The 21,706-nt window shown below is 32.2% G+C and overlaps 1 protein-coding gene across 2 annotated transcripts in view; it reads left to right on the top strand.

Annotated features, from left to right (window-relative positions):
- LOC108903459 overlaps positions 1 to 21,706 on the top strand; it is a 141,684-nt gene that overhangs the window by 356 nt on the left and 119,622 nt on the right. For both annotated transcript variants that reach the window (XR_001964206.1, XM_018705654.2), the window contains exon 2: positions 17,233 to 17,276. The gene's annotated coding sequence lies outside the window, so the exon portion shown is untranslated. The remainder of the gene's footprint in view (positions 1 to 17,232; positions 17,277 to 21,706) is intronic.

The raw sequence follows: 21,706 nt of genomic DNA, 5'->3' as shown, positions 1-21,706 counted from the left end.
AACGCAGGTCGTAGATCGCTTTCTAAGATACAGGGTGTCTAATTTAATTTTTTTAAACTTTTTTCGTGATACCTAGAAAACCCCCAAGTACTAACACACTGCAATCTATTCACTACAACGGGTAGTCAGCGTTTTTTTTAAATAGAATTTCCACGCCCGTAAGTTTTTTTAATTTCAAGAAATTTTTGACGTCGCTGTCTGAATCAATTAAAATTTTATATAATCTTTATGTGCACTAAAACCTTTTACTTTTGTGACAATTTCACAAGGACAGCTTTTCGTTTGACATTTGAAAAATGTTATAAAACTTAAAAAAAAATCATAAGCGTAGAAATTCTGTTTAAAAATGTGTCACTGACTACCCTTCCATCACGCCACTGGTGGTTGTAGTGAATAGTTCATAGGTCAGAGGTCTGCTGACGTCGCTGCTAGTGTCCAACTTCTCCAATTCGGTTTCCTGCGATGCCGCTCGAATATTACCACACTTATTCGTCTCAATGTAAGGGCCAAATGTTTACCAAACCACGCTAATCACAAATCCGGCTCGAAGGACCAAATGTTGAGACCCCAATGATCTCTGTTTGCTGAATTATCACTGACCCTTTGTATTAATAACCGATTATTTCTTAAATATATATTTTCTAATTTATTGTCGATACATGTGGAAAAAATGGTTGGCAACAACTGTCATAATTAAACAACGATAACATTATTCAATGAACTTTTTCGTTCAAAATCAAGTTCTCTATCAACTATTAAAATCAATACGTTTAAGAAGGGAACACCCTGTATAATATAAAATTATTCACTGCAGGAAAATAGTTTATGATAATTTTTTGTTAGAAGTACCTACAAGTTTAAATACAGCGTAATGTGTCAAAAGTTCATAAACACATTGGCGTAGCAATTTTGATATTTTCTTAAAATAAAAAAAAAAACAAATTCCAAGCAACTGAGTTTTTAAACTTTTGATACATTATATTATATTTGTATTTCCAACGAAAAATTCTCGTAAACGAACAATTGTAGTGTTATTTTCTATTTACTCTGGTGTTGTAAGCTCAAACAGTTTGTTGTTCCAACAAAATCGTTTTCCCTAAAAATTGACCTAATTTGCAGAATAGTCATTGGCGTAGAAATTTTGAGGTTCGTAGTAGTACTGAGACTACTGGTATCTCCGCCACTGGTTGACAGGTTTTGTAAGTCAACTTAGCGGGTTTTTGCTCCTACTACTCAAATAAATCAGTGGCTCAAGTATCGTCAGTTTACATCAAACATCTTCAGAGATATTTAGAAAAATTCTATCGAAAACAAAGCTAATTACACCCCACTCATATGAAATTGTTTCTATTACTCCTTCGAAGGAACACATTTATTTCACAAGCACCCTGTATATTAGATCACAAAATTCATGTGTTCCCATAAAAATGCCGAAAAATGTGAATATCGTTTTTATATGGATATTATTTAATATGTTTCAGTGAAAAACGTTTATATTTTATTAGTTTTGATATTTTAAAATCTAAATAATGCGACTAATAAGTGGAGAGAAAGCTGGTTATTGGCCCGCATTGAATAACACCGTTTGTCTTCGAGACAGTTGTATTATTTTCTTATTACATATTATAGTACATACCTAGTACATATTATCGCACTATCCCATTATGCTGCAACATTTAATTTGCTAAATATGTCTTTCTACCAGTGGCGTAGGTAGTAAGCATTGTACACTAGGTAGGAAAACCGCGAAGAAGTTGAAAATAATCGTAGACAAACTTAAATATTAAAATTCCTCCTATAAAATGCATAATGCTCTAATATTATATTTCAATTCAATAAATTTGGGGTGCCCCACCTCTTCTTGTTCAATCTACGGCAGAATGTGAAATTTATTATTATCAATTCATTGAAAAAGGAAAAATTTAAATTAAACCAATTTTTGATAAAAACGAAATTGATATTTTACCTATACTTACTTCACTAATAATTATGCACGGCATGATTAAAAATAAAAACGAAACTGTGTCAGTAAATCGAGCGGCATTCCAAGATAAACAATCCGTAGATGCCTTCAATATTTTCTCCAACCTGATTCGAGCGGCGATGACAGGTAAACACCAAACACACGCGAAAACAAACACTTGTTATGTTTGGATAATAAATAGGGTCGAATCATTTAGGTGGTATTTTCGCAAACTAAATCGGGTTCAAGTTTGCTTACATTTACCCACATTATTATTAAAAAGCTGATTGAATTTGCATTGAATATACCCAGACCCAGATTTTGCTCAGTCGTATATCAGGGTCTTGGAAACTACATATAACAGATAGAAAAACAGTCCAATGGGGGAAGTTTTAGAGCACTTTGTTGTTTCAGAGAATTTTATTGTACACTCGGATTTTTTTTTCGACTTACGGTTTCGAGAAAAACCTATATTTTTCTTATTTTATTCTGAACTTAGAATTTTATGCATCTTTTCATCTTTTTAATGCTGTTTTACAAATACAAAAAAAAATAATACTTCTAAATCTTCAAACTTCGAAACATCCAAACCTCGAAATCTTCAAATCTCTACACCTCTAAATATTGTAACCTCCAAACCTCTAAACCTCTAAATATCAATATCTCCAAATCTCGAAACTTCCAATTTCGAATCTTCTAAATATTGAAATCTCCAGTCCTCGAAACTCTCAAACCCCAAAACTTCTATAGCCCTAAACGTCAAAATTTGGACGAATGCCGACGTACTACTCGAATTATGAGTAATTTGCAATTTGACTGGTTGTTTTTGTTTTATCATAATACTTAAGTAAGTTATAAAAAAGTGGTTAAACAAGGCTTCGGTTAAATGTGAAAAGACGTCTCCGTCCCCATCAAATTTAATTTGGCATTTATTTTGCAAAACAAGTTGCGCGTCGGTTTCATGCCATCAACGGGTACAAATGACGTTCGAAAATTAAAAGGGGGCGATGCCAGGAACAATTTAAGTTTGGGAGTTTGAACGGGTCGCTCCCATTCGTGACTGCATAATGTTAATTCCTCCACCAAAACTTTTAATGGGCCGTTTCTTAAATTGATTTCAAGTCGGGGCATGCTTTCATTCAGGAATACCTAATATAGAAAAATTCACTTCAATTCAATTTTGAACTTTTCTTTATTAACTGCTGATAATGTTTCTAATTTAAAATTTATTATATAAAATAATTCGAACCATAGACAAATTAATATTAATACGAAATTACTTATTAATTACTTTGAAAATAAAATTATAAACGATCTTGGGTTGATTTGAGTTAATGATTACACCACGCTATTTTCTGTTTTAGTGTGATTTTTATTTATATTTTGGTAGTCTCCCTCATGGTTTCAATCATCTTCCAAGATACTCCAAATCCAAACGTATGTAAAGGTTTGCTCGACTGTTTTTGTGCCCTGTATCCAATCCCCTCTTTGACTAAAATTGGGACAGTACTCGCTTTTCCAAATTATTCATAATTTTCTCGTTTAATATCAATTCCTATGTTAGAAGCTGAGGATTTCCTTCCAGTTTGGAGTTAAAATCTTATTTATATTTTGACGTCAATGGTACATATACAAAGAAAATATTTTATGTGTTTAGGACACTGCATTTGTAAGAATGATTAAAATATTTTTTATTATCTTCTTTGACCAACTTTTTTGCTACGTTATAGTAGTAGCATCTTTTTGAATTTTTCTTTGATTTTCTCTTCTATATTTACGTATAATTTGTTCATCAAATATTTATTTCCCCTTTCCCAAAGGTTTTATTCTGATTTAATTTATTCTCATTCAGAAAATTGCCGGATTAAAAGGGGATGTAAAAAATCTAAACAGAAAGTAATTAGCATCAAATTTAAATGTTCTCACGCAACTGGGAGGGTTCGGAGTGGAATCCAAACTTGCGAAATTAACCGTATCGATCTTTCTCTCTTTTTTTTTCTATCGAAGTGCAAAAGACGACCCTTGCGAAAAATGGGAGGGGAGGTATAAGTCTTCAGTGAAGCTTCTGTCCTATAAAGTTGTTAAACTTGATACTGTTTCTGAACAAAATTTCATTTACAACTAAACTTGGACGAAGTTATTTTTTTTGCTAAAATATAATTTCAGAACATTATGTACCTAATTATAAATCGGATACGAGAAACTCAAAATGTCAACACATTGTCTTTTGCGAAAATTTGGTTGCAATTATGCAGTAGTCGACGTCTCTTACACAAACTTTGGCGCTATTTTCGGAATAATTTACATTTCGTTTTTATAAGATAAACTTGTGTACTATCTAAATTGTTATGGCAGTTTTTCAGGCTCTCAAAATAATAGGGTCTATTATGTTATCAATGTTATCTAAATGGGCATGATCTAACACTGAAATATATCTCTATATAAAAAATGGGAGCAACAGGATTGATTTTTAAGTGTGTTTATCGTAACATTAACACAGTCTATAGACAGAAAATATGTACTAGTTTAAAAAAAAATTGTCGGGGCTACTGCATGTGTATAGTAGTGCTCCTAAATTATGCCGATAAGTCTAGAAGGAAGATAGAGATGACAAGGGCAAGTCACTTTTTTCATTGTTGTAGAAAAACTTAATTTTATATTCAAATTAGTTATTATGCGCTCCTCAAACTGGGGATTCGGCATGCACTGTTGCCAAATGTCGTCTTAATTCAAACACATATTTTTCCCATAACATCACACATAAGTTTAACAATGAAGACACACAAACACATTGTACTGTCTCTAATCACTAAAATAATTAACGATGGTATATTTGAGCATTCTCGTTTCGTCGAATTAATGTTGGCCGTTTGTTTTTTGCCCACCTAGCGTCCTATCCACATCACATCAGGTGGATTGTTATGCAGCTACACTAGTAAATGTCAGAGGTCACTGAGATTTACAAACTAAACACAGTGCTTTAAAAAATAGCAACAACTACTTTTTATTAAAAGCTTGTAATTATAAAAAATGTTTCAAGTCTGTCAGATTAGTAAAAATTTTTAACTGTTTTTTTTAATGTTCATAAAACATCCCGCAAAGTAAAATGTCGGTCTGCAACTTCCAAGTGCAGATTAGATGAGGTTAACCTAGTTTCTTAACTTCGAGACTTTATGTTCCTGAAAATAGGTATAAACACACATAAACCACGACAAACTCGGTTTCTAGACGACTTGAAATTAATATAGTGTACCAACGAATCACAAAATGGGTCTCGTAATTTTTCATAAATTATAATAGTTGCTACAAAATATCAGACAACACATCCTCAATCATTCTGTTACTGTACCTTGTAAAACGAAATGACGGTACAACGTAATGGTGCCAATTGCGCTACACAATATAATATTATCATATTTGCATATGAAATATTAAATCAAAGCTGTGCTTGCGAGCGAGAACTCCTCAAATAGGCGCATTACATATTCAACACCCAGTCCCTACCTAAATTTGACTATTAAATTTGACCTCCCCTTCTTATGTATTCATAAGTTGCCCTGTCTGTGTGATACAAATAATGCCATGTTTTGTCTTGTCAATATCTTTGCTGTGCCTGGAGAGAACCCTCTCGTGAATCAACTTTGCCGTTCGCGAAATTGTTTTGTTGGTTTTAAAAACCAATAAAAAGAGGGCGAGGCAAACATTTTTTTTCACTTTTCTATTATTTTGTTTATTTCGTCTTCGTTTCTTTCGTCATAGTGAACGGGCTTTATAGATTGTAACAACCGTTTATTTCTGATTATCGGACTACACAATGAAATTATCTTGGAAATTATAAAATTATACTTTAACCTTTAATTTAACTAATACTTAAAATAAGGGTCTTATCTGCAGGCTACGAGTTGTGGGACTAGAATGAACAAATCTCTGCTCTAGTAATTTTTATTAAGTTTACAATTACAAAAAAAAATCCGACTTTAAATAATTCATATACTACATCAAAGAATTAAATAAGATTCAGTACGACTCAGGGTAATAGATTAGCAAAACTAAAAATAACAATATGTTGGCAGGGCTACGCATCAAGCATTTACTATAAAAATACATTAATAACGCAATTAAGCAACCGTCATGCAAATTTTTAACAAAGAGAGGGCATACCAAACTAATATTTTTGTAAACTAAAAAGTGGCAGGTCCAAAAGACAAGACCATGGGATCCATATGGTTTTGGGGTCGCTGAATCCGAATCCGTTGTCCGTTTGACACGCTTAGCTCTAGTTGAAGGTCAGTTCAAGATCAAATATAGAAAATCAATTGTCAACAAATTAAACCTATACGTATAGATATACGTTTTTGGGGTCGCTGAATCCGAATCCGGTATCCGTTTGACGCGATTAGGTCTGGTTTAAGGTCAGTTCAAGGTCAAATGTAGAAAATCAATTGTCAACAAACTAAACCTATGTATCTACACGTTTTTGGGATCGCCGAATCCGAATCCGGTGTCGGTTTAATGCGATTAGCTTTGGTTTAAGGTCAGTTCAAGGTCAAACGAACACCGGATTCGGATTCGGCGACTCCCAAAAACGTATAGATACGTAGGTTTAGTTTGTTGACAATTGATGTTCTACATTTGACCTTGAACTGACCTTAAACCAGAGCTAATCGCGTCAAACGGACACCGGATTCGGACCCAGCGTCCCCAAAACCATATGGACACCATGGTCTTGTCTTTCGGACCTGCCACTTTTTTTTTGTGGGGCTGTGAATTAGAGTTGTTAGGTTACGATATTATACATATAGTCAAAATCTGCAGATCGCCATTTTTGAGAATCTATAACTAGCGTCTGCCTTAGAGGAAACCTTTCACCTCATTTCTCGCTCATTGCTGTCGAGTCGGCTAGCCTCCCTCTCCTTACTCCATCGAGCATTATTAGTCCAGGCGATAGAGCAGTAAAAGTAGAATTTGGCGTTTGTGTTTGAAGTCATCTAATTTGTTGCACAGAAAAAACCCAAATAAAATAGGAATCCGAGTTAGCCTATTCCAAAATACCATTGCTAAATTCAGGGGAACAACAAACATACAAGAAGAACGAAAAATGATGGGTTTTTCGACATATTTAAAGTAAGCCCTAAATAAAAAAGTCAATCTTTATTTTTTGTTTATTTGACGAAGTTACATCAACTGCGAATAAAAAAAGTTGAGTTTTGCATTAACAATGGTAAATAGTAAAAATAGTAGAAAATCGTTTGTATATTTGGAGCAATTTTATATTATAAATATTATTTAATTGACAAATGTATATATAACATTTCTGAATTCTTTTAGTATAAGAATTTATGGCTTATTTCTTTTCAATTTTTTTGTATTATCGATTATAAAGTCTCTAAGGAAAATAAAGGTTATTTATTTATTTAAAAACGGGTAACTTTTGATTTTTTTTGTATGTTTGTTGTTGCCCTGAATTTAGCAATGGTTTTTTGGAGTAGGCAAACTCGGACTTAACAAAATAGATGACTTGAAATACAAACGCTTCATATGCTCTATCGTCTGGACTATATCGTTCATAGCCGCACTCGAATCATAAGCGCACACCTTATTCAAATTTAAACGTAATATTTCCACAAACTGCTTAACTAAGTTCCAGATAATACAATTATTGCCAAACTTGTTAACCAATTAAATGATTGATGGATTAGGATATTAATGAGACTCTAAATAGTCGTAGTGGACTATAGATATTTTTACTGAATATAATGGGAATAACTACTGTTTAACTACTATGTTATTTTTTGCAATACTACGCTGCGAACATTGAACACCAGGTATAAGTATCGCGTAGATCCCATGCAACAGGAGAAACTATAATTATTGTAGTTAAATTATTCAAATCCATGTGACGCACAAACATCAAATAATTCTTACTTATTTCCCTCTATTTTTAGGAAATGAGTATTACCTACTCATTAAAATAAAAGTAATAAACCTATTAATTCTGAAACATTTCTGAAATTGTGATAAGCTATTATAGAGGCTTGTGATCCCTTATTGGTTCGATATTAATAACGATTTAGTTGTCAGGATTTTATTTTACACTTTATTTCGTAGGGAAAATCCTACAACTAACTTATAATCTTTTGTTATTGTCTACTTTTCTCATAATAATTCAACAAATTGGAATTGATTGAAGAACGTGTACATTTTGGCGCAATTTCGGATCCTCAAATACCCTGTTTTAGTATTTTCATTCGTTACTAGACAACCATCAGAAAAGGGTACGGAAAAGATATTTTTCCGACTTCAGCTGGGAAATTAATAAAGCTAATTCAAACAACAATGTTCTTCGTTACCAGAAATCTAGGTAGGCAAAAAATAACCCAACAGACGAAATTCCTTAACTGCTGGATTGCGGGAAACAACTACTCCGTCGACTATATGCCCCAATTAATTAGATCATTAATATGAAAACATAACGATAGAAGGACCTTACTATTTCTACATTTTCCTCAGAGTTTTACTTAAGGTTGCTTTTGAAGAAACAAACAGTATACATTATCGTCCAGCTATTTATTGATTTTACTACTAGATACACATTGTACTATATCACAACGCAACTATTAATGAAAATTTATATTTGAATTATGTTGTGAACATTACATGAAATACTCCAATAAAAATAAATTGGAATGAGTAAACAAAGCAAAGGGAAAACTAAACAACCCGATTATAACCGTATTCGTACTGGTTTATTAATATTTGTTTAGTTTTGTAAAATAAACACGATTATAAAATAAACGTCAACAGTTGCTTCAGCTATGTAATATATCAGTTTGTTCGTGAAACGATATCTGTTGAAGTAGACTTTAACTGCAACTTGTAACTTGATTAATTTACCGAAATGGATATATTTCTAGCTACCATTTGCTTTGTGGGAAATACAATTTTATAAGAAATGTGTGTATAAGAATGAATTCTATTTGACCCGCACAAAACTAGGCGTAGTGGATTTTATTTCTGTCCTCTCTCCACTGACGACCTTTAAAATCGCTGCCAAGTATAAAGGATTCTTTATTGTATCAGAAAATAGACCAGGTGCTTGCAGTTTTTCGTAATTACGCGCATGCCACAAAACTCAGATCTCTCAGCGTGGTATTTTGTAATAATATCTAATTAACTAACTTTTTGTAATAGTTATCACACGCCACCAATGTTTTTTTTCCGCTTTCCAGTTACGACTTTATGCATTTTTATACATAAAATAAAATTAAGTGCTACATATATTTACCATCGAAACTTCGTTCATAAAACTTCCCAACTCGTTTTTTACAAATGACTAACTGCTGCTAATTTTACAAAGCTATATCTCAAAGGGTACTTAGAGTTAGTCTTTTTTATTTCGCGAGGATATATTTTTTTGAAGTTAATTCGGTATAAAACATCTTTAACTTCAAATTAGTCGCCTGAGCTGCGTCAAAGATGTCGACGCGGCACAAAAAAGAAATAAGCTTGATTTCTGAAGGCGCGTCATTTCTCTAAACTTCACGTGGGCCAGTCGTAGGTATATTTATTAGTTCAGAAGTTAGCGTAAAAAAAGGGACAAGAACTACGGTGTCTCAATTTTGAAGTTTAGCGAAGAATAACAACTACTGCTGCGTCTTTGTTTTAGTTCGTTCTTTGTTTTGTTTTTGTAACAAAAATGATTGATGCCTTTTTAAAGGCCAATAGGTTTTTTAAATAGGGTCATTCTAAGTCATTAAGCCTTTCACTTGATTGTTAGGAGGAAAACTTTTCTAGTGCTCCCCGTATTAGCGCCTAATACGTACTAAAAATAGCGCAGAGGGGTCTGTCGAATTAACAGGTCGAAAGTAATGCCATGTACAACAAGGCGAAAGTAATAAAACATCGATAAATTAATAAAGTAGGCCTCTAATAATAAACCCGTGCTGCCACAGTACTACGTACAAGTGCACGTGGATTTTCCGATCAAGTAGGTATCTACTACACGTACTCACCAAATGTAAACAATGCGAAATGTCGACGATTAGTATAAATTTCACTTAATAATTTCACTTTGTCGTTTGTGCCAGTATCGTTACGAGACTGATGGGATGCTTTTACTAATATTAATGTCACTCATTTTCGGTGAAAGGACAACGGTTTGTTTCCGCAGATCGAGATAATACTCGCTATTTGTTCTTATATTTCTCATTTTATTCAGCAAATTTGCTGTTAAAGAATCCATAAGATAGTCCAGACGGTATCTGTTTCAAAGAGTCCATATTTGGGTGATTCGTATATCCACGGAGATTTTTGGCTTTTTGGATTTCAAATATCATTAGAAATGAAAAATTTTCTATGCGCATAAAAATAAAAGTGGGCTTAACTTTTGGCATGTTAATAAAATTCGAAAAACGTAATCTTTTTCTTCCTATTTAATTATGTATCTTTTCAAGAGTTGATTTTAGGCGAAAATGGAAGAGGAAAAAAATGTTTGTAATTAAATTTTACAAAATATGACTAGTCACAAATCGAATGAATCATGATTATTATTGTAAAAACCGAAAAAGTCGCCAAAAATGGGGTTACAAAATAATACATTTTAGGGGTTTAATTTTTTTGGGGTCTTTAAAAAGGATATAGAACCTTCACACTTGGTTCAAGAAAAATTCGTGTTATGTAGAATCTTCACACCAAATTTCATCAAAATCGGCCCGATAGATTTTGCATAATAATTTTGCAATCCATATTTTGAAAAAAATTGCAAATTTTCAAAAATTTGCACAGCAAAAATCAAGGCCCTTAGATACTTGAAAATTTAATCACATATAGAAGGGCTTTCAAGCTTTCAAACGTTTTTTGAAAAATTCAAATCCGTCAATTAGGAGAGCTCTGGCGCTTTTTTAAACATTGGTCGAATTTTTGTACTATACTTTTGTAATATAATGAGTGAATTTCTCATTTGCTTATATTTTAAACAGTAAATAATATTTAAATTATACTTTAATCACAAAAGGAATGATGATTAAATTAATAATTAATTAATTACTAATTTTCGACATATTTTGAAAATAATTGTTGTTTAAAGAATTTTAAAATATTTCAATAAATTTGTTTTTGATCTTTGATAAACAGTATCTATCTGATTAAATTTTCAAATGTCTAAGGGCCTTGGTTTTTGCTGTGCAAAATTTTGAAAATTTACAATTTTTTTTTCAAAATCTGGAATGCAAAATTATTACGCAAAATCTATCGAACCGATTTTGATGAAATTTGGTGTGATGATTCTACATAACATGAAGTTTTCTTGAGCCAAGTATAAAGGTCCTATACTCAACCTAAAGACCCCAAAAAAATTCCCTATAACGTATTGTTTTTTAACCTCATTTTTGGCGAATTTTTCGGTTTTTACAATAATAATCGTGATTCATTCGAATTGTGACTAGTCATATTTTGTAAAATTTAATTACAAACATTTTTTTCCTCTTCCATTTTCGCCTAAAATTAATTCTTGAAAAGATACATGATTAAATAGGAAGAAAAATACGGCATTTTTCTAATTTTTTTAACATATTGTGCTGCCAAAAGTTAAGCCCGCGTTTTTGTTTATACGCATAGAAAAATTTTCTTTTCTAGTGAAAGCCAAAAAGCCAAAAATCTCCGTGGATATATGATTCGCCCAAACCAAACCAAAACAGATACCGCCTAGTCTAAAGAAGGGTTATATTTTTTGGAAAGAGAATGTTTTTTTTGTAACAGCTGTCGCTCTGATCTCTGTTTGTACTTTGTCAAGAAGATATTTAGAGATATAATTTTTGTTTTGAAAACTTTAACGTCCTGCATTTCAAAAACAGGAGAGTTTCAAAAACAAATTATAGGTATAACAAATTGTAATTATTCTTTTTTACTTTCTCTATGGGTTTCAGAATTTCAGCGGTTACAATTCGGGACACCCCGTATAGACTTACCCGAGTAGTAAAACAAAAGAACGACAATACGTTACATGTCTTGATCAGAACGGCCGTGACATTTCATCGTTTGCCGTAAATATTTTAATACCCTCAATTATGCCGGCTCGGATAGAAAAAGGATTATCGATTTATCCGATATCGTTAAATTTTATTGGGTCTCGGTACTACCTGCGATACGGATTATTTTCGGACCGATATCGAACGGAAAACGGCCTTACATTCATTTAAAATTAGAGGCAGTCACCTAAAACGTAACAAGGCAACAAATTGGAAACGGCTAATGAGGGTGTCCTATGAATAAACGATGACCGAGTGATATTGATTCTAATTTAATTCCCAATATAATGTATATAAAAAAATTATAGATATATAATTAAGTACAACTTGCTTATTCTAAAAAAAAGGAGACACTGATAGGATTTACGTGTTTAATACAACTCTTAGTTATTTAGAAATTAAAAAAATACCCTTTTTATTTCCAAACTTAGAAAATTTCGTCAGATCGATTACATTCAGTATCGAGTAGGTCGCTGTTTGGTCCACAGTCCCCTGCTTAGAAGAAAAACTACCGACATTGTTTCTCCTTCTAAATATTTTCTTTTCATTAGTCCTCGAACAATATTGTTACAATTTCCGATTTGCTCCCGCAAGAGGACACAAATTGATCATAAATTCCACCGAGACCAGCGCCATTCCCCTGGCTTCATAAATTTCTTGCAACGGGACCGATTTCCAATAATACGCTCTGCCTCGTTGAAACTGCAACGCCTCAGGAACTCCAATGGCAGCCGATCGGACATATCGCTTCGAAAAGCCAGAAGATTTCTAAATATCTGGAGTTCTACTCAGTATTTCGGAATAAAACAACATGCGAAATTATTTCTTATAAAAAAACAGATGTTTCATTAGTGATTTCGTGTTTGAGGGTTGTTACCCTTATTTTTTATTTCAAAAAACTATATTCTTCAAATATTTTTTATATATAAAAAATTCATATTTGTTAAAAAAAATTAAAAATATAACTTATGTAAACAAATTGACAAAATTAAGTTCTCTTTTTAGAGGGCGAACAACCCCCTAGTGAGCGAAAAATGTCTATACGATTAGAATTAACATTACAAAATAAAAAGCTTTTACTTTTTCTCTAATCATATAAACGGATGCAAACTACCCCCAAAAACAGTATTTCTGTGACATCTCGGGTTCTAATCAATATTTTGGAATGAAACGAAATGAAAATTACTTCTTATAAAAAAAACAGATGTTTCACAAATAATTTTTTCTATTGGTCTAAAACGGATTTAAACTGATGCAAATTACCGATGGTGTTCATCCCTCAAAGACAGTATTTCGGGTTTTAATCAATATTTTGGAATGAAAAAAAAAAATGGAAATTATTTCTATTGAGCAGAACGAATGATTCATGAGAAATGGTGTCTGTAGTCTGTAATTTTATTGAAAATTTACGAAAATAAATAATAAAGTATAATTTTAACAATTTTAACCGGGGGATGCAATCTCCAATATTCAGTCAATTGTGACTCGTCCTATTGAGTAGAACTCGTTTTTATTTTGCTTAATCAAAAAAAGTTTGATAGGGCCAATAGAGGACAAGATATATACAAAAATGTGTTTTCGGGTATGAACATTAAAGATGGTCTTCACTCTTCAATACATTTTCCCGCAGAAAGAAACAAGTACCCAATATTTATTTTTCTACTGTCTGTTTTTGAAGTATCAAAGCTTCGTGCTTAAAATTTAAAATTCGAGCCACCAATATTCTTTTTATTTTTGGATTCTTAATAAATATTTCTGTTAAATTTTAATAATCCTCCTTAAATCAGTATAAACAGAAAGTTTTATATCAAAAAGTACAGAACATAATGTCAAGTGTTGCAAACTTCTTTTAAAATGAACAGAGCTAATGGTATTGATTAATGGTTGGTTTAATTTTTTACTTGAATCAATTATTTATTTCTCTTTTTTTCTCGTGTATAATGTGAGTATACATTCCTAATTTTAATTTCTAGAGAATATCAGATAGTATACTTTTTAATTCTTTTTTTGTGAAACATCTATTTTTCATTCCAAAATATTTATTAGAACCCGAGATATCACGGAAATACTGTTTTTGGGGGTGAACATCAGGGGTAGTTTGCATCCGTTTAAATCCGTTTTAGACCAAGAGATAAAATTATTCGTATGATTAGAGAAAAAGTAAAGACATTTTTCGCTCACTAGGGGGTTACTTGGGGGTTATTTTGCAACGTTAATTCTAATTGTACAGTATGTACAGACATTATTAGCACACTAGAGGGTTGTTCACCCCCTAAAAAGAGAACTTAATTTTGTCAATTTGTTTACATAAATCATATTTTTTATTTTTTTTAACAAATATGAATTTTTTATATATAAAAAATGTTTGAAAAATATAGTTTTTCTGAAATAAAAAATAAGGGTAGCAACCTCCAAACACGGAATCTAATGTGAAACATTTGTATTTTTATAAGAAGCAATTTCCATTTTTTTTCATTCCAAAATATTGATTAGAACACCAGATATTTAGAAAAAACTGTTTTGGGGGGCGAACTTTGAGGATGTATTTCACCCCCTAAATATGTTTTTCCGCCGATAAAAAAAATATGTCATTTAATTTTTTATGTTTTACAACCGAGTCTACAACATATATAAAAATATTAGAAATCGGAGAGTTCGGGTTGGCGTAGTTTCCTTGTTAGATCCTTCTTCGTTTGATTTAACATAACAATAATTTTAGGATAAATACTTACCTAAGTTACTTAAATTTTACAACTTACCTTCGATGTGCGTTTATAAAACCGGCAAGTAATTGTAAATTTAACAAGCCGTTCATTTTCATTAGACAAATAACACGTACGTTAAACTATAGCGACACCAAATTCCTTGCCTTTAAGAAACTCTGTTATAATTTAAGATAACGTGTTATAAACTATTATACCCATTAATCACGGCAGTGATTAATGAGTCATTAATCACTAATGTCAGATGCTTCCTTAATTTAGCTATAATATTATATTGTTCTGCTACAAACAATCCGTTTTTAAAATTTTATCGTGTAAACCACTAAATATTTTCAATTCAGTGCTGTACATATAAAAAAAAATTAAAAAAGTGAATTTTCCTAGACCGGATTCGAACCCGGGACCCGCGGTTGGAAGGGAAAGAGCATCTACACTGAGCCATCAGCGACTTCATTTGTGCGAGTCGTATATCTGTTTCTTAACATACCATGTTTTTCGAAACATTTCAAAAAAAACTTCAACAAAAATATTTAGTAGTCGTGGATAAAGTATAGTATTCTACTCCCGTATAATGGGTATTATTCACTCGGTGATTTAGGCCACTCGCCTGCGGCTCGTGGCCGTAAACTTCACCTCGTGAATAATACCCATCATTATACGCTCGTTGAATAATATACTATTATGTTGTACTTACCCGTTATTTACGAGTTTGCATTTGTTTCATGTTTCATAACCTAAAAGACATCTGTCAGTTATATGTGTTTTTGTCTAATACTGACTCTTGTTTATAATAATTTTCCATGATTATTATTAAAAATGTCGACACAAAAGCGTCTTCAAAAAACAACACAATTGCAATACGAGTATTTTTTTCTAAAAAGTTTAATTTTGTTTAAATGAAAAACTGTATTTTGCGAACTTTGGACGCCATTTTGGAAATGAAGCCTTAACATTCAACTGGGGTAAAGTACTTCATTCAATTCTACGGAATTGTTCCTAATTTTTACGTGTCTTTGTTTACTGAACTAAATTTTGTCAAAAAATGAGGTATTTTCGACAATTTTACGGGCCTATAAGAAATTTTTAGTCCTTCTTGGTAAATTTTAACAATATTTAAAAAAAAAATGCACGATATGCGCTTTGCGAAGTCGTTTTTGAATTCTAAAATAGTTTTTTTAGTCGCTAGTTTTACAAAAGCACTCCACGTTCTTGAATAACGATACCTACTTCGCAACCTAAAATAAAAAAAATAACAATTTTGCGAATTTAAGATTCGTATTCTATTTTCAAATTCGTAAAATATTTTTAAAACTATACTTCACAAACATTTCTCGATTCATTAATTTTCTCGGCTCACACCACGCTTAATTTCCGCTAATTGTTCATCTACAAGAAAACTAAGGATTTAAGAGATAAATACGTTGTCTGGAATTAATGATTTGTTAAACCGGGTGAAAAATTCATTGGGATGACGGAGTAGAACGTCTAGACATTATAAAAGTTTCGTTTCAAATCCCGAGACCATAAAATGTGGAATCAGTTTTATTTCATGAGTAATGGATTCACTTATAACTCTAGAAATTCGACACAAATAAATAGAAATTAATTTACAAATGTCATATCCTTTGTTAACTTTGAACATTAATATATTTTCGAGAAAATGGCGGAAGCGCCGGTGAAATATAGAAAAAAAAACTCGTTAGGAAGTACATATTATATTTCACTTCAAATGAATACAGAACCAACTTCCTTTATAAGGGAGATGAAGAAAAAATATTGTGACTTGTTGAAAGGCTTTGTTTTTCCATAATTTTAATATTTCAGGTATTTACATCTAATCAGAATTAATTTTGTTTTGTTTTTCTTTCTAACAATGTCAGATTTTGATCGAGACTACACACTATATTGTCCAATTAGTGCACAAAGATGGCGTCAATGGTGGAATAGTCAAAATTGTTTTTTCTTATCCCTCTTGTGAAGGATATTGTAGCTCTGTATTCATTTGAAGTGCAATACACTGTATTTGTAGCTCAATATGCGTTATAAGTATATTTTATTGCAAAGCGTACATAACGTAGTTGGCAGTACTGACCTTTCGGAAATTTGCCAACGATGCGTTTTGATCAATTTTTATTAAGATGCAAAAAATCTCTGGCACTATCTCTGAGATCCAGTAATTTTTACTTAAACGCGTTCTAATTTGCTTGCAACTTGTTCTTCCTTTAGGATTGTGGTTGGATGGTGAGCGGAGTCAACGAATTAGATTTTGAATAATACTTTGGTCAAAGTCGACGTTCGATCGCGTCATTAACGGGAACGCTTCGAAACCCGGGCGATCTTGGGTAGGATGTCGGTTCTCGGAAATCTTGCGCTGCCTTTATGATTTTTATTTAAAACACTTTGTACCTAATGATCGTATTTATTTTTTGGGAAAACTATCCTTTATAATAATACTTGAATTATATTAAATATTCAATTAAAAATTGTTAGAAATATATTCATTTTACCCGCTTTTTTTTAGAAAAAGAGCAACGGAGCCATAATGTTGACTGAGACTGCTAATTGGTAAGTACCACAATTTCCCGTTACCTTCGTCGACATTATTTCGCTCGTTTATGTTGTTCCATGTATGTATACTTAGCACTGAAACTTGGTGTTACTGTTTGTAGAACGTGCCTAATATCAGCCACTCTCGGGCAAAATCAAATTTCAGCGCGAAAATCTTTCTATAGCAGAGGTAGAAACCAATTTAAGAATGTCGGGACCGGACAAACGTTCCAAGGGTGTAATCCCACTTGGGCTTGTATTTACTTTACGCACTCTCACCCTCAAGGCATAGGAATGATCATTTCTGGTCGCTTGTTTTTTTTTGCGGGTCGGATAGGGTGATAGATTTTTTAAATTGTATTTATTAAGTCATTCTGCAGGGTGGTTTTTCTTTAAGTCCGTGTCATAACTTTAGCAGGTCGCTCCTAGGAATATTTTAGATCAAAGAGATTTAATGACCCAAGGGTTTAAAGCCGATGGTTTTCGAGATGTGTTGAAATTAAAAAAAATATATTTATCTCAATATCTTTGCAAATATTCGAGGTAAATTAATGAAACTCGGGCTATAGATTTTATAAATGAAAGGCAAAAATTCCGTTACTTGGAATAAAAATCTATCAACTTGTGGCAGATATACTGGGGGCATTTATTGAAATTTTTTGTTTGAAGTAGGATAACGGTAAATACAATGTAATCAACAAAAATAATAAAAAAAACATTGATGTAGAAATTTCAATTGTCTCATAAGAAATTAAAAATTTTGATGTCATTGTTATTTATTTGGTTTGAGCCACATTTTTTTTTAAATATAACTTTTGTTCCAATAATAAATTGCAATATTTTTTGGGATATTATCTAATCAAATGTGTAATATATTTTATATTAAAAAAAAAAATAAATACTTGAAAATTATCCATCTTTACACCAGTTACAGACTTCCATTGCACCTCCTCAGCTTTAGCTAGGAATCTTTGACCCACCTGTGTTGTTCTCAGGCTTGGCTCTGTGGTGGCTAACCCGCCATCAGAACTCCTAAGCCCGCCCTTATGTTCATTTCCATTCTTGTTGAACTTTAGACAGTGACTTCCATAGTACTTGATTGAAAAATTTACTTCTTGAACATTTTAATGAAAAGTACGTCACATTAAGAAGTTTCTTGCAATTCTAAAAGCACACGTACCTAATAAACGGCGTTAAAAGCCCATCCACCATCTACTTCGCGTACTCCACGCCGACATAAGCCGAGATTAGAACCCGCTCCGTCCAAGCCGCCGCCGTACAAAACGATACGAAACTAGATAATCCCCCGACCCGGATCGCGTGATCCCCCGGAATACCATTCCGGGCACGATTCGACAATAAGTAGACCGCCGAAGGTCCTAATCGATCAAACATCTCGCTAGGACAAGAATTAATCTTCACGGAAAAAAAATCTTCCGCGTTGCGAGACAGCGTTCCGATTCGAGACATTAGGTGTCGTTTTTTTCTGCGCGCTGCCTCAAATTCGTTTCTTTCGGTGGTCGAAGTCGACTGATGACCGCCGCGGGACGCGAATAAGGGGTTTTCCGCTGACGACGGGGTTCACTTCGCTTACATCGGCGTCTAACTGCTTTGACTTATGTACATGATGTCCCAGAAATAAGTGCCAAAATTTTGTCAATTACAAGCAACGCATAACTTAATTTATTTTTTCAAAAACTTCGTCGCGACCCGTTGTCATCACATCAGGTGGATTGATATTATGTAGTTCACCAAAACTGGGTCAACGTCAGAAATCATTAGCACTGAGATTCACAGACCAAACACAGTGCTTTAAAAAAATAGTAACATACGTTTTTTCAAAAACTTGAAATAATTTTTAAAAATATTTCAAATCTCAGTACCTATTTATATTTATATTTTATTACGCATATTTTATAAAACAGTAAAAATAACTATTTTAAAATACATACTTAAATTTTATTTTAATGGGTACAAAGTACCAGACAAAAATGTAAAATTTTCTAAAAAAATTATTAGACAAAAATTACTTCTTTTGACGAGATAAACGCTTGGTTGACATTTCTAGGGCACCCTGTATGTGACGATACTCAGGGTGTATTTAACAGCTCATTTTTATCACCCTGTATAACTCTTTTACTAAACGTTTTGGTGTTCATGTTTATAGGAAACTTTTGCAAAAATGTTTCCCATTACTTTAGTTTGGCGCCATGTTTTAAAAAAATACTGTAATATCGGGTGATCATATAAAAATTCTTAGATGAAAGTATTATGAAAAAGGACTATTTTCAATTAAATTCGTTATAAAAATCCATGATTATAGTTTAAGTTCATTATTTACATGTCAGTTAACAGTACAGTTTTTGAGATACATTTGTGGCATTTTTGTGTCCTATGCATAGTCCAGTCATTATAGACATGAAACAGCCTGTTTCGGGAAAAAAATACTATTAGAAGTTTATCTGCGGAATATTGTTCGGAAACGTGTTATAAACAAAATATCAAAAAATCTACTCGAGGCTAGTTGGGAAACTTTGTTTAAACAATGGTCAAAATTATGGAAAAGTGATTTTTTGACTCGCTTAAAAAAACTATTACTCATAGCGAAAAAAAGTTTATACAAAAAAGGTAGGTATTAAATAAGCCTATAAAATGAGATAAGTTCGATTAAATTTCGATAATTTGTTTATGCGCAAGAGCTAAAAAATGGTCGAAAATGGCCGTTTTTTTCAATTGCTAATAATTAATGCAATTTTCATCGCAGACCCTTGTAATTCAGGATTTTTGAGGCTTTTTACACCCTTAATAAGTGGTAAAAATTTCAGCCCGAAAGCTTCATTGGTTTGGCGTTGGCGGAATTTGTTATCTAAGAAGATGCTATTTTCAATTAATGTTTCCCAAGCTCAAAGGCGTTGTAGAGTTTCGATCATTAGTTGTTTTTGTACCTAAATAGTTGTATTAACAATTATGCATTTACTGAGAATTTAATTTTTCCAATTTAATTTGTTTAAAAATAACTGAAACATTTTTAATATTTATTAAATTGTTGAGATAGGTAATTTTTGTAAAATGAAATAGTAACCTCTATAGTTTAGTTAGTACTATTTTTCTTCGAATTTAAAAAAAAAATCGTTGTTCTAAGTTGATTAGAAGCTGAGATATTTTTTTTTCATTTAATCGCAGTGACCTTAATTAATAATATGAAGAGCCGAAATTTGGCGAGAGTATACATTAAGAGCTATATTTTCATGTTCTACATTAATATTAAGGTGAATTCAACTATTTAATTAAAAAAAAGAAGATGGCGCCGATGCGTTCTATTACTCGGTCTAGCAAACGCGTGGGGAGAGCGAGGCGGAGCATGCGCTCTGCGCGCCCGGTTGCGCGCAGGAAAATGATCAAGCGGCTTCAAATCGAGCCATATCTCAGTTAATAATGAATCTATCGAGATGATTCTTTTTTTAATTTGTGGTATCGCGAAAATTCATGAGCATTGAAGCTATGGTATTAACATTATTTCAACTCGAGATTTAATTTTTTATTTAACCTCTATCGCCGCTATCTCCTTTTTTGCAATTAAATAGTTGAATTCACCTTAATGTTAATGTAGGATATGAAAATATAGCTCTTAATGTATACTCCCTCCAAATTTCGGCTCTTAATAATTACGGACACTACGATTAAATAAAAAAAAAAATTGTCTCAGCTTCTAATCAACTTAGAACAACGATCTTTTTTTAAATTCGAAGAAAAATTGTACTAACTAAACTATAGACGTTACTATTTCATTTTATAATAATTACCTATCTTAACAATTTAATAAATATTAACAATTTTTCAGTCATTTTTAAACAAATTAAATTTGAAAAATTAAGTTATCAGTGAATGCATATGTCAATACAACTATTTAGGTACAAAAACAACTATTGATCGAAACTCTACAACGCCTTTGAGCTTGGGAAAAATCAATTGAAAATAGCATCTTCTTAGATAACAAATTACGTCAACGCCAAACTAATGAAGCTTTCGGGCTGAAATTTTTACCACTTATTAGGGTGCAAAGACCTTCAAAAATCCTAAATTACAAGTGTCTGCGATGAAAATTGTATTTGCAATTGAAGAAAACGGCCATTTTCGACAATTTTTGAGCTCTTGCGCATAAACAAATTATCGGAACTTAATCGGACTTGTCTTATTTTATAGGTTTATTTAATACCTACCTTTTTTGTATAAACCTTTTTTCTCTATAAATAACAGTTTTTTTAAGCGAGTCAAAGAACCACTTTTCCATAACTTTGACCAATGTTTTAAAAAAGTTTCCCAACTAGTCTCGAGTTGATTTTTTGATATTTTGTTTATAACACGTTTCCGCAAAAAAAACTTCTAATAGTATTTTTTTCCCGAAAAAAAGCTATAATGACTGGCCAATCCTAATAGGTCATAAAAAC

This window comes from Anoplophora glabripennis, unplaced genomic scaffold (genome assembly GCF_000390285.2).
Source record: "Anoplophora glabripennis isolate ALB-LARVAE unplaced genomic scaffold, Agla_2.0 scaffold82, whole genome shotgun sequence".
Taxonomy (NCBI): domain Eukaryota; kingdom Metazoa; phylum Arthropoda; class Insecta; order Coleoptera; family Cerambycidae; genus Anoplophora; species Anoplophora glabripennis.
This window is presented reverse-complemented; position numbering and strand designations above follow the sequence as displayed.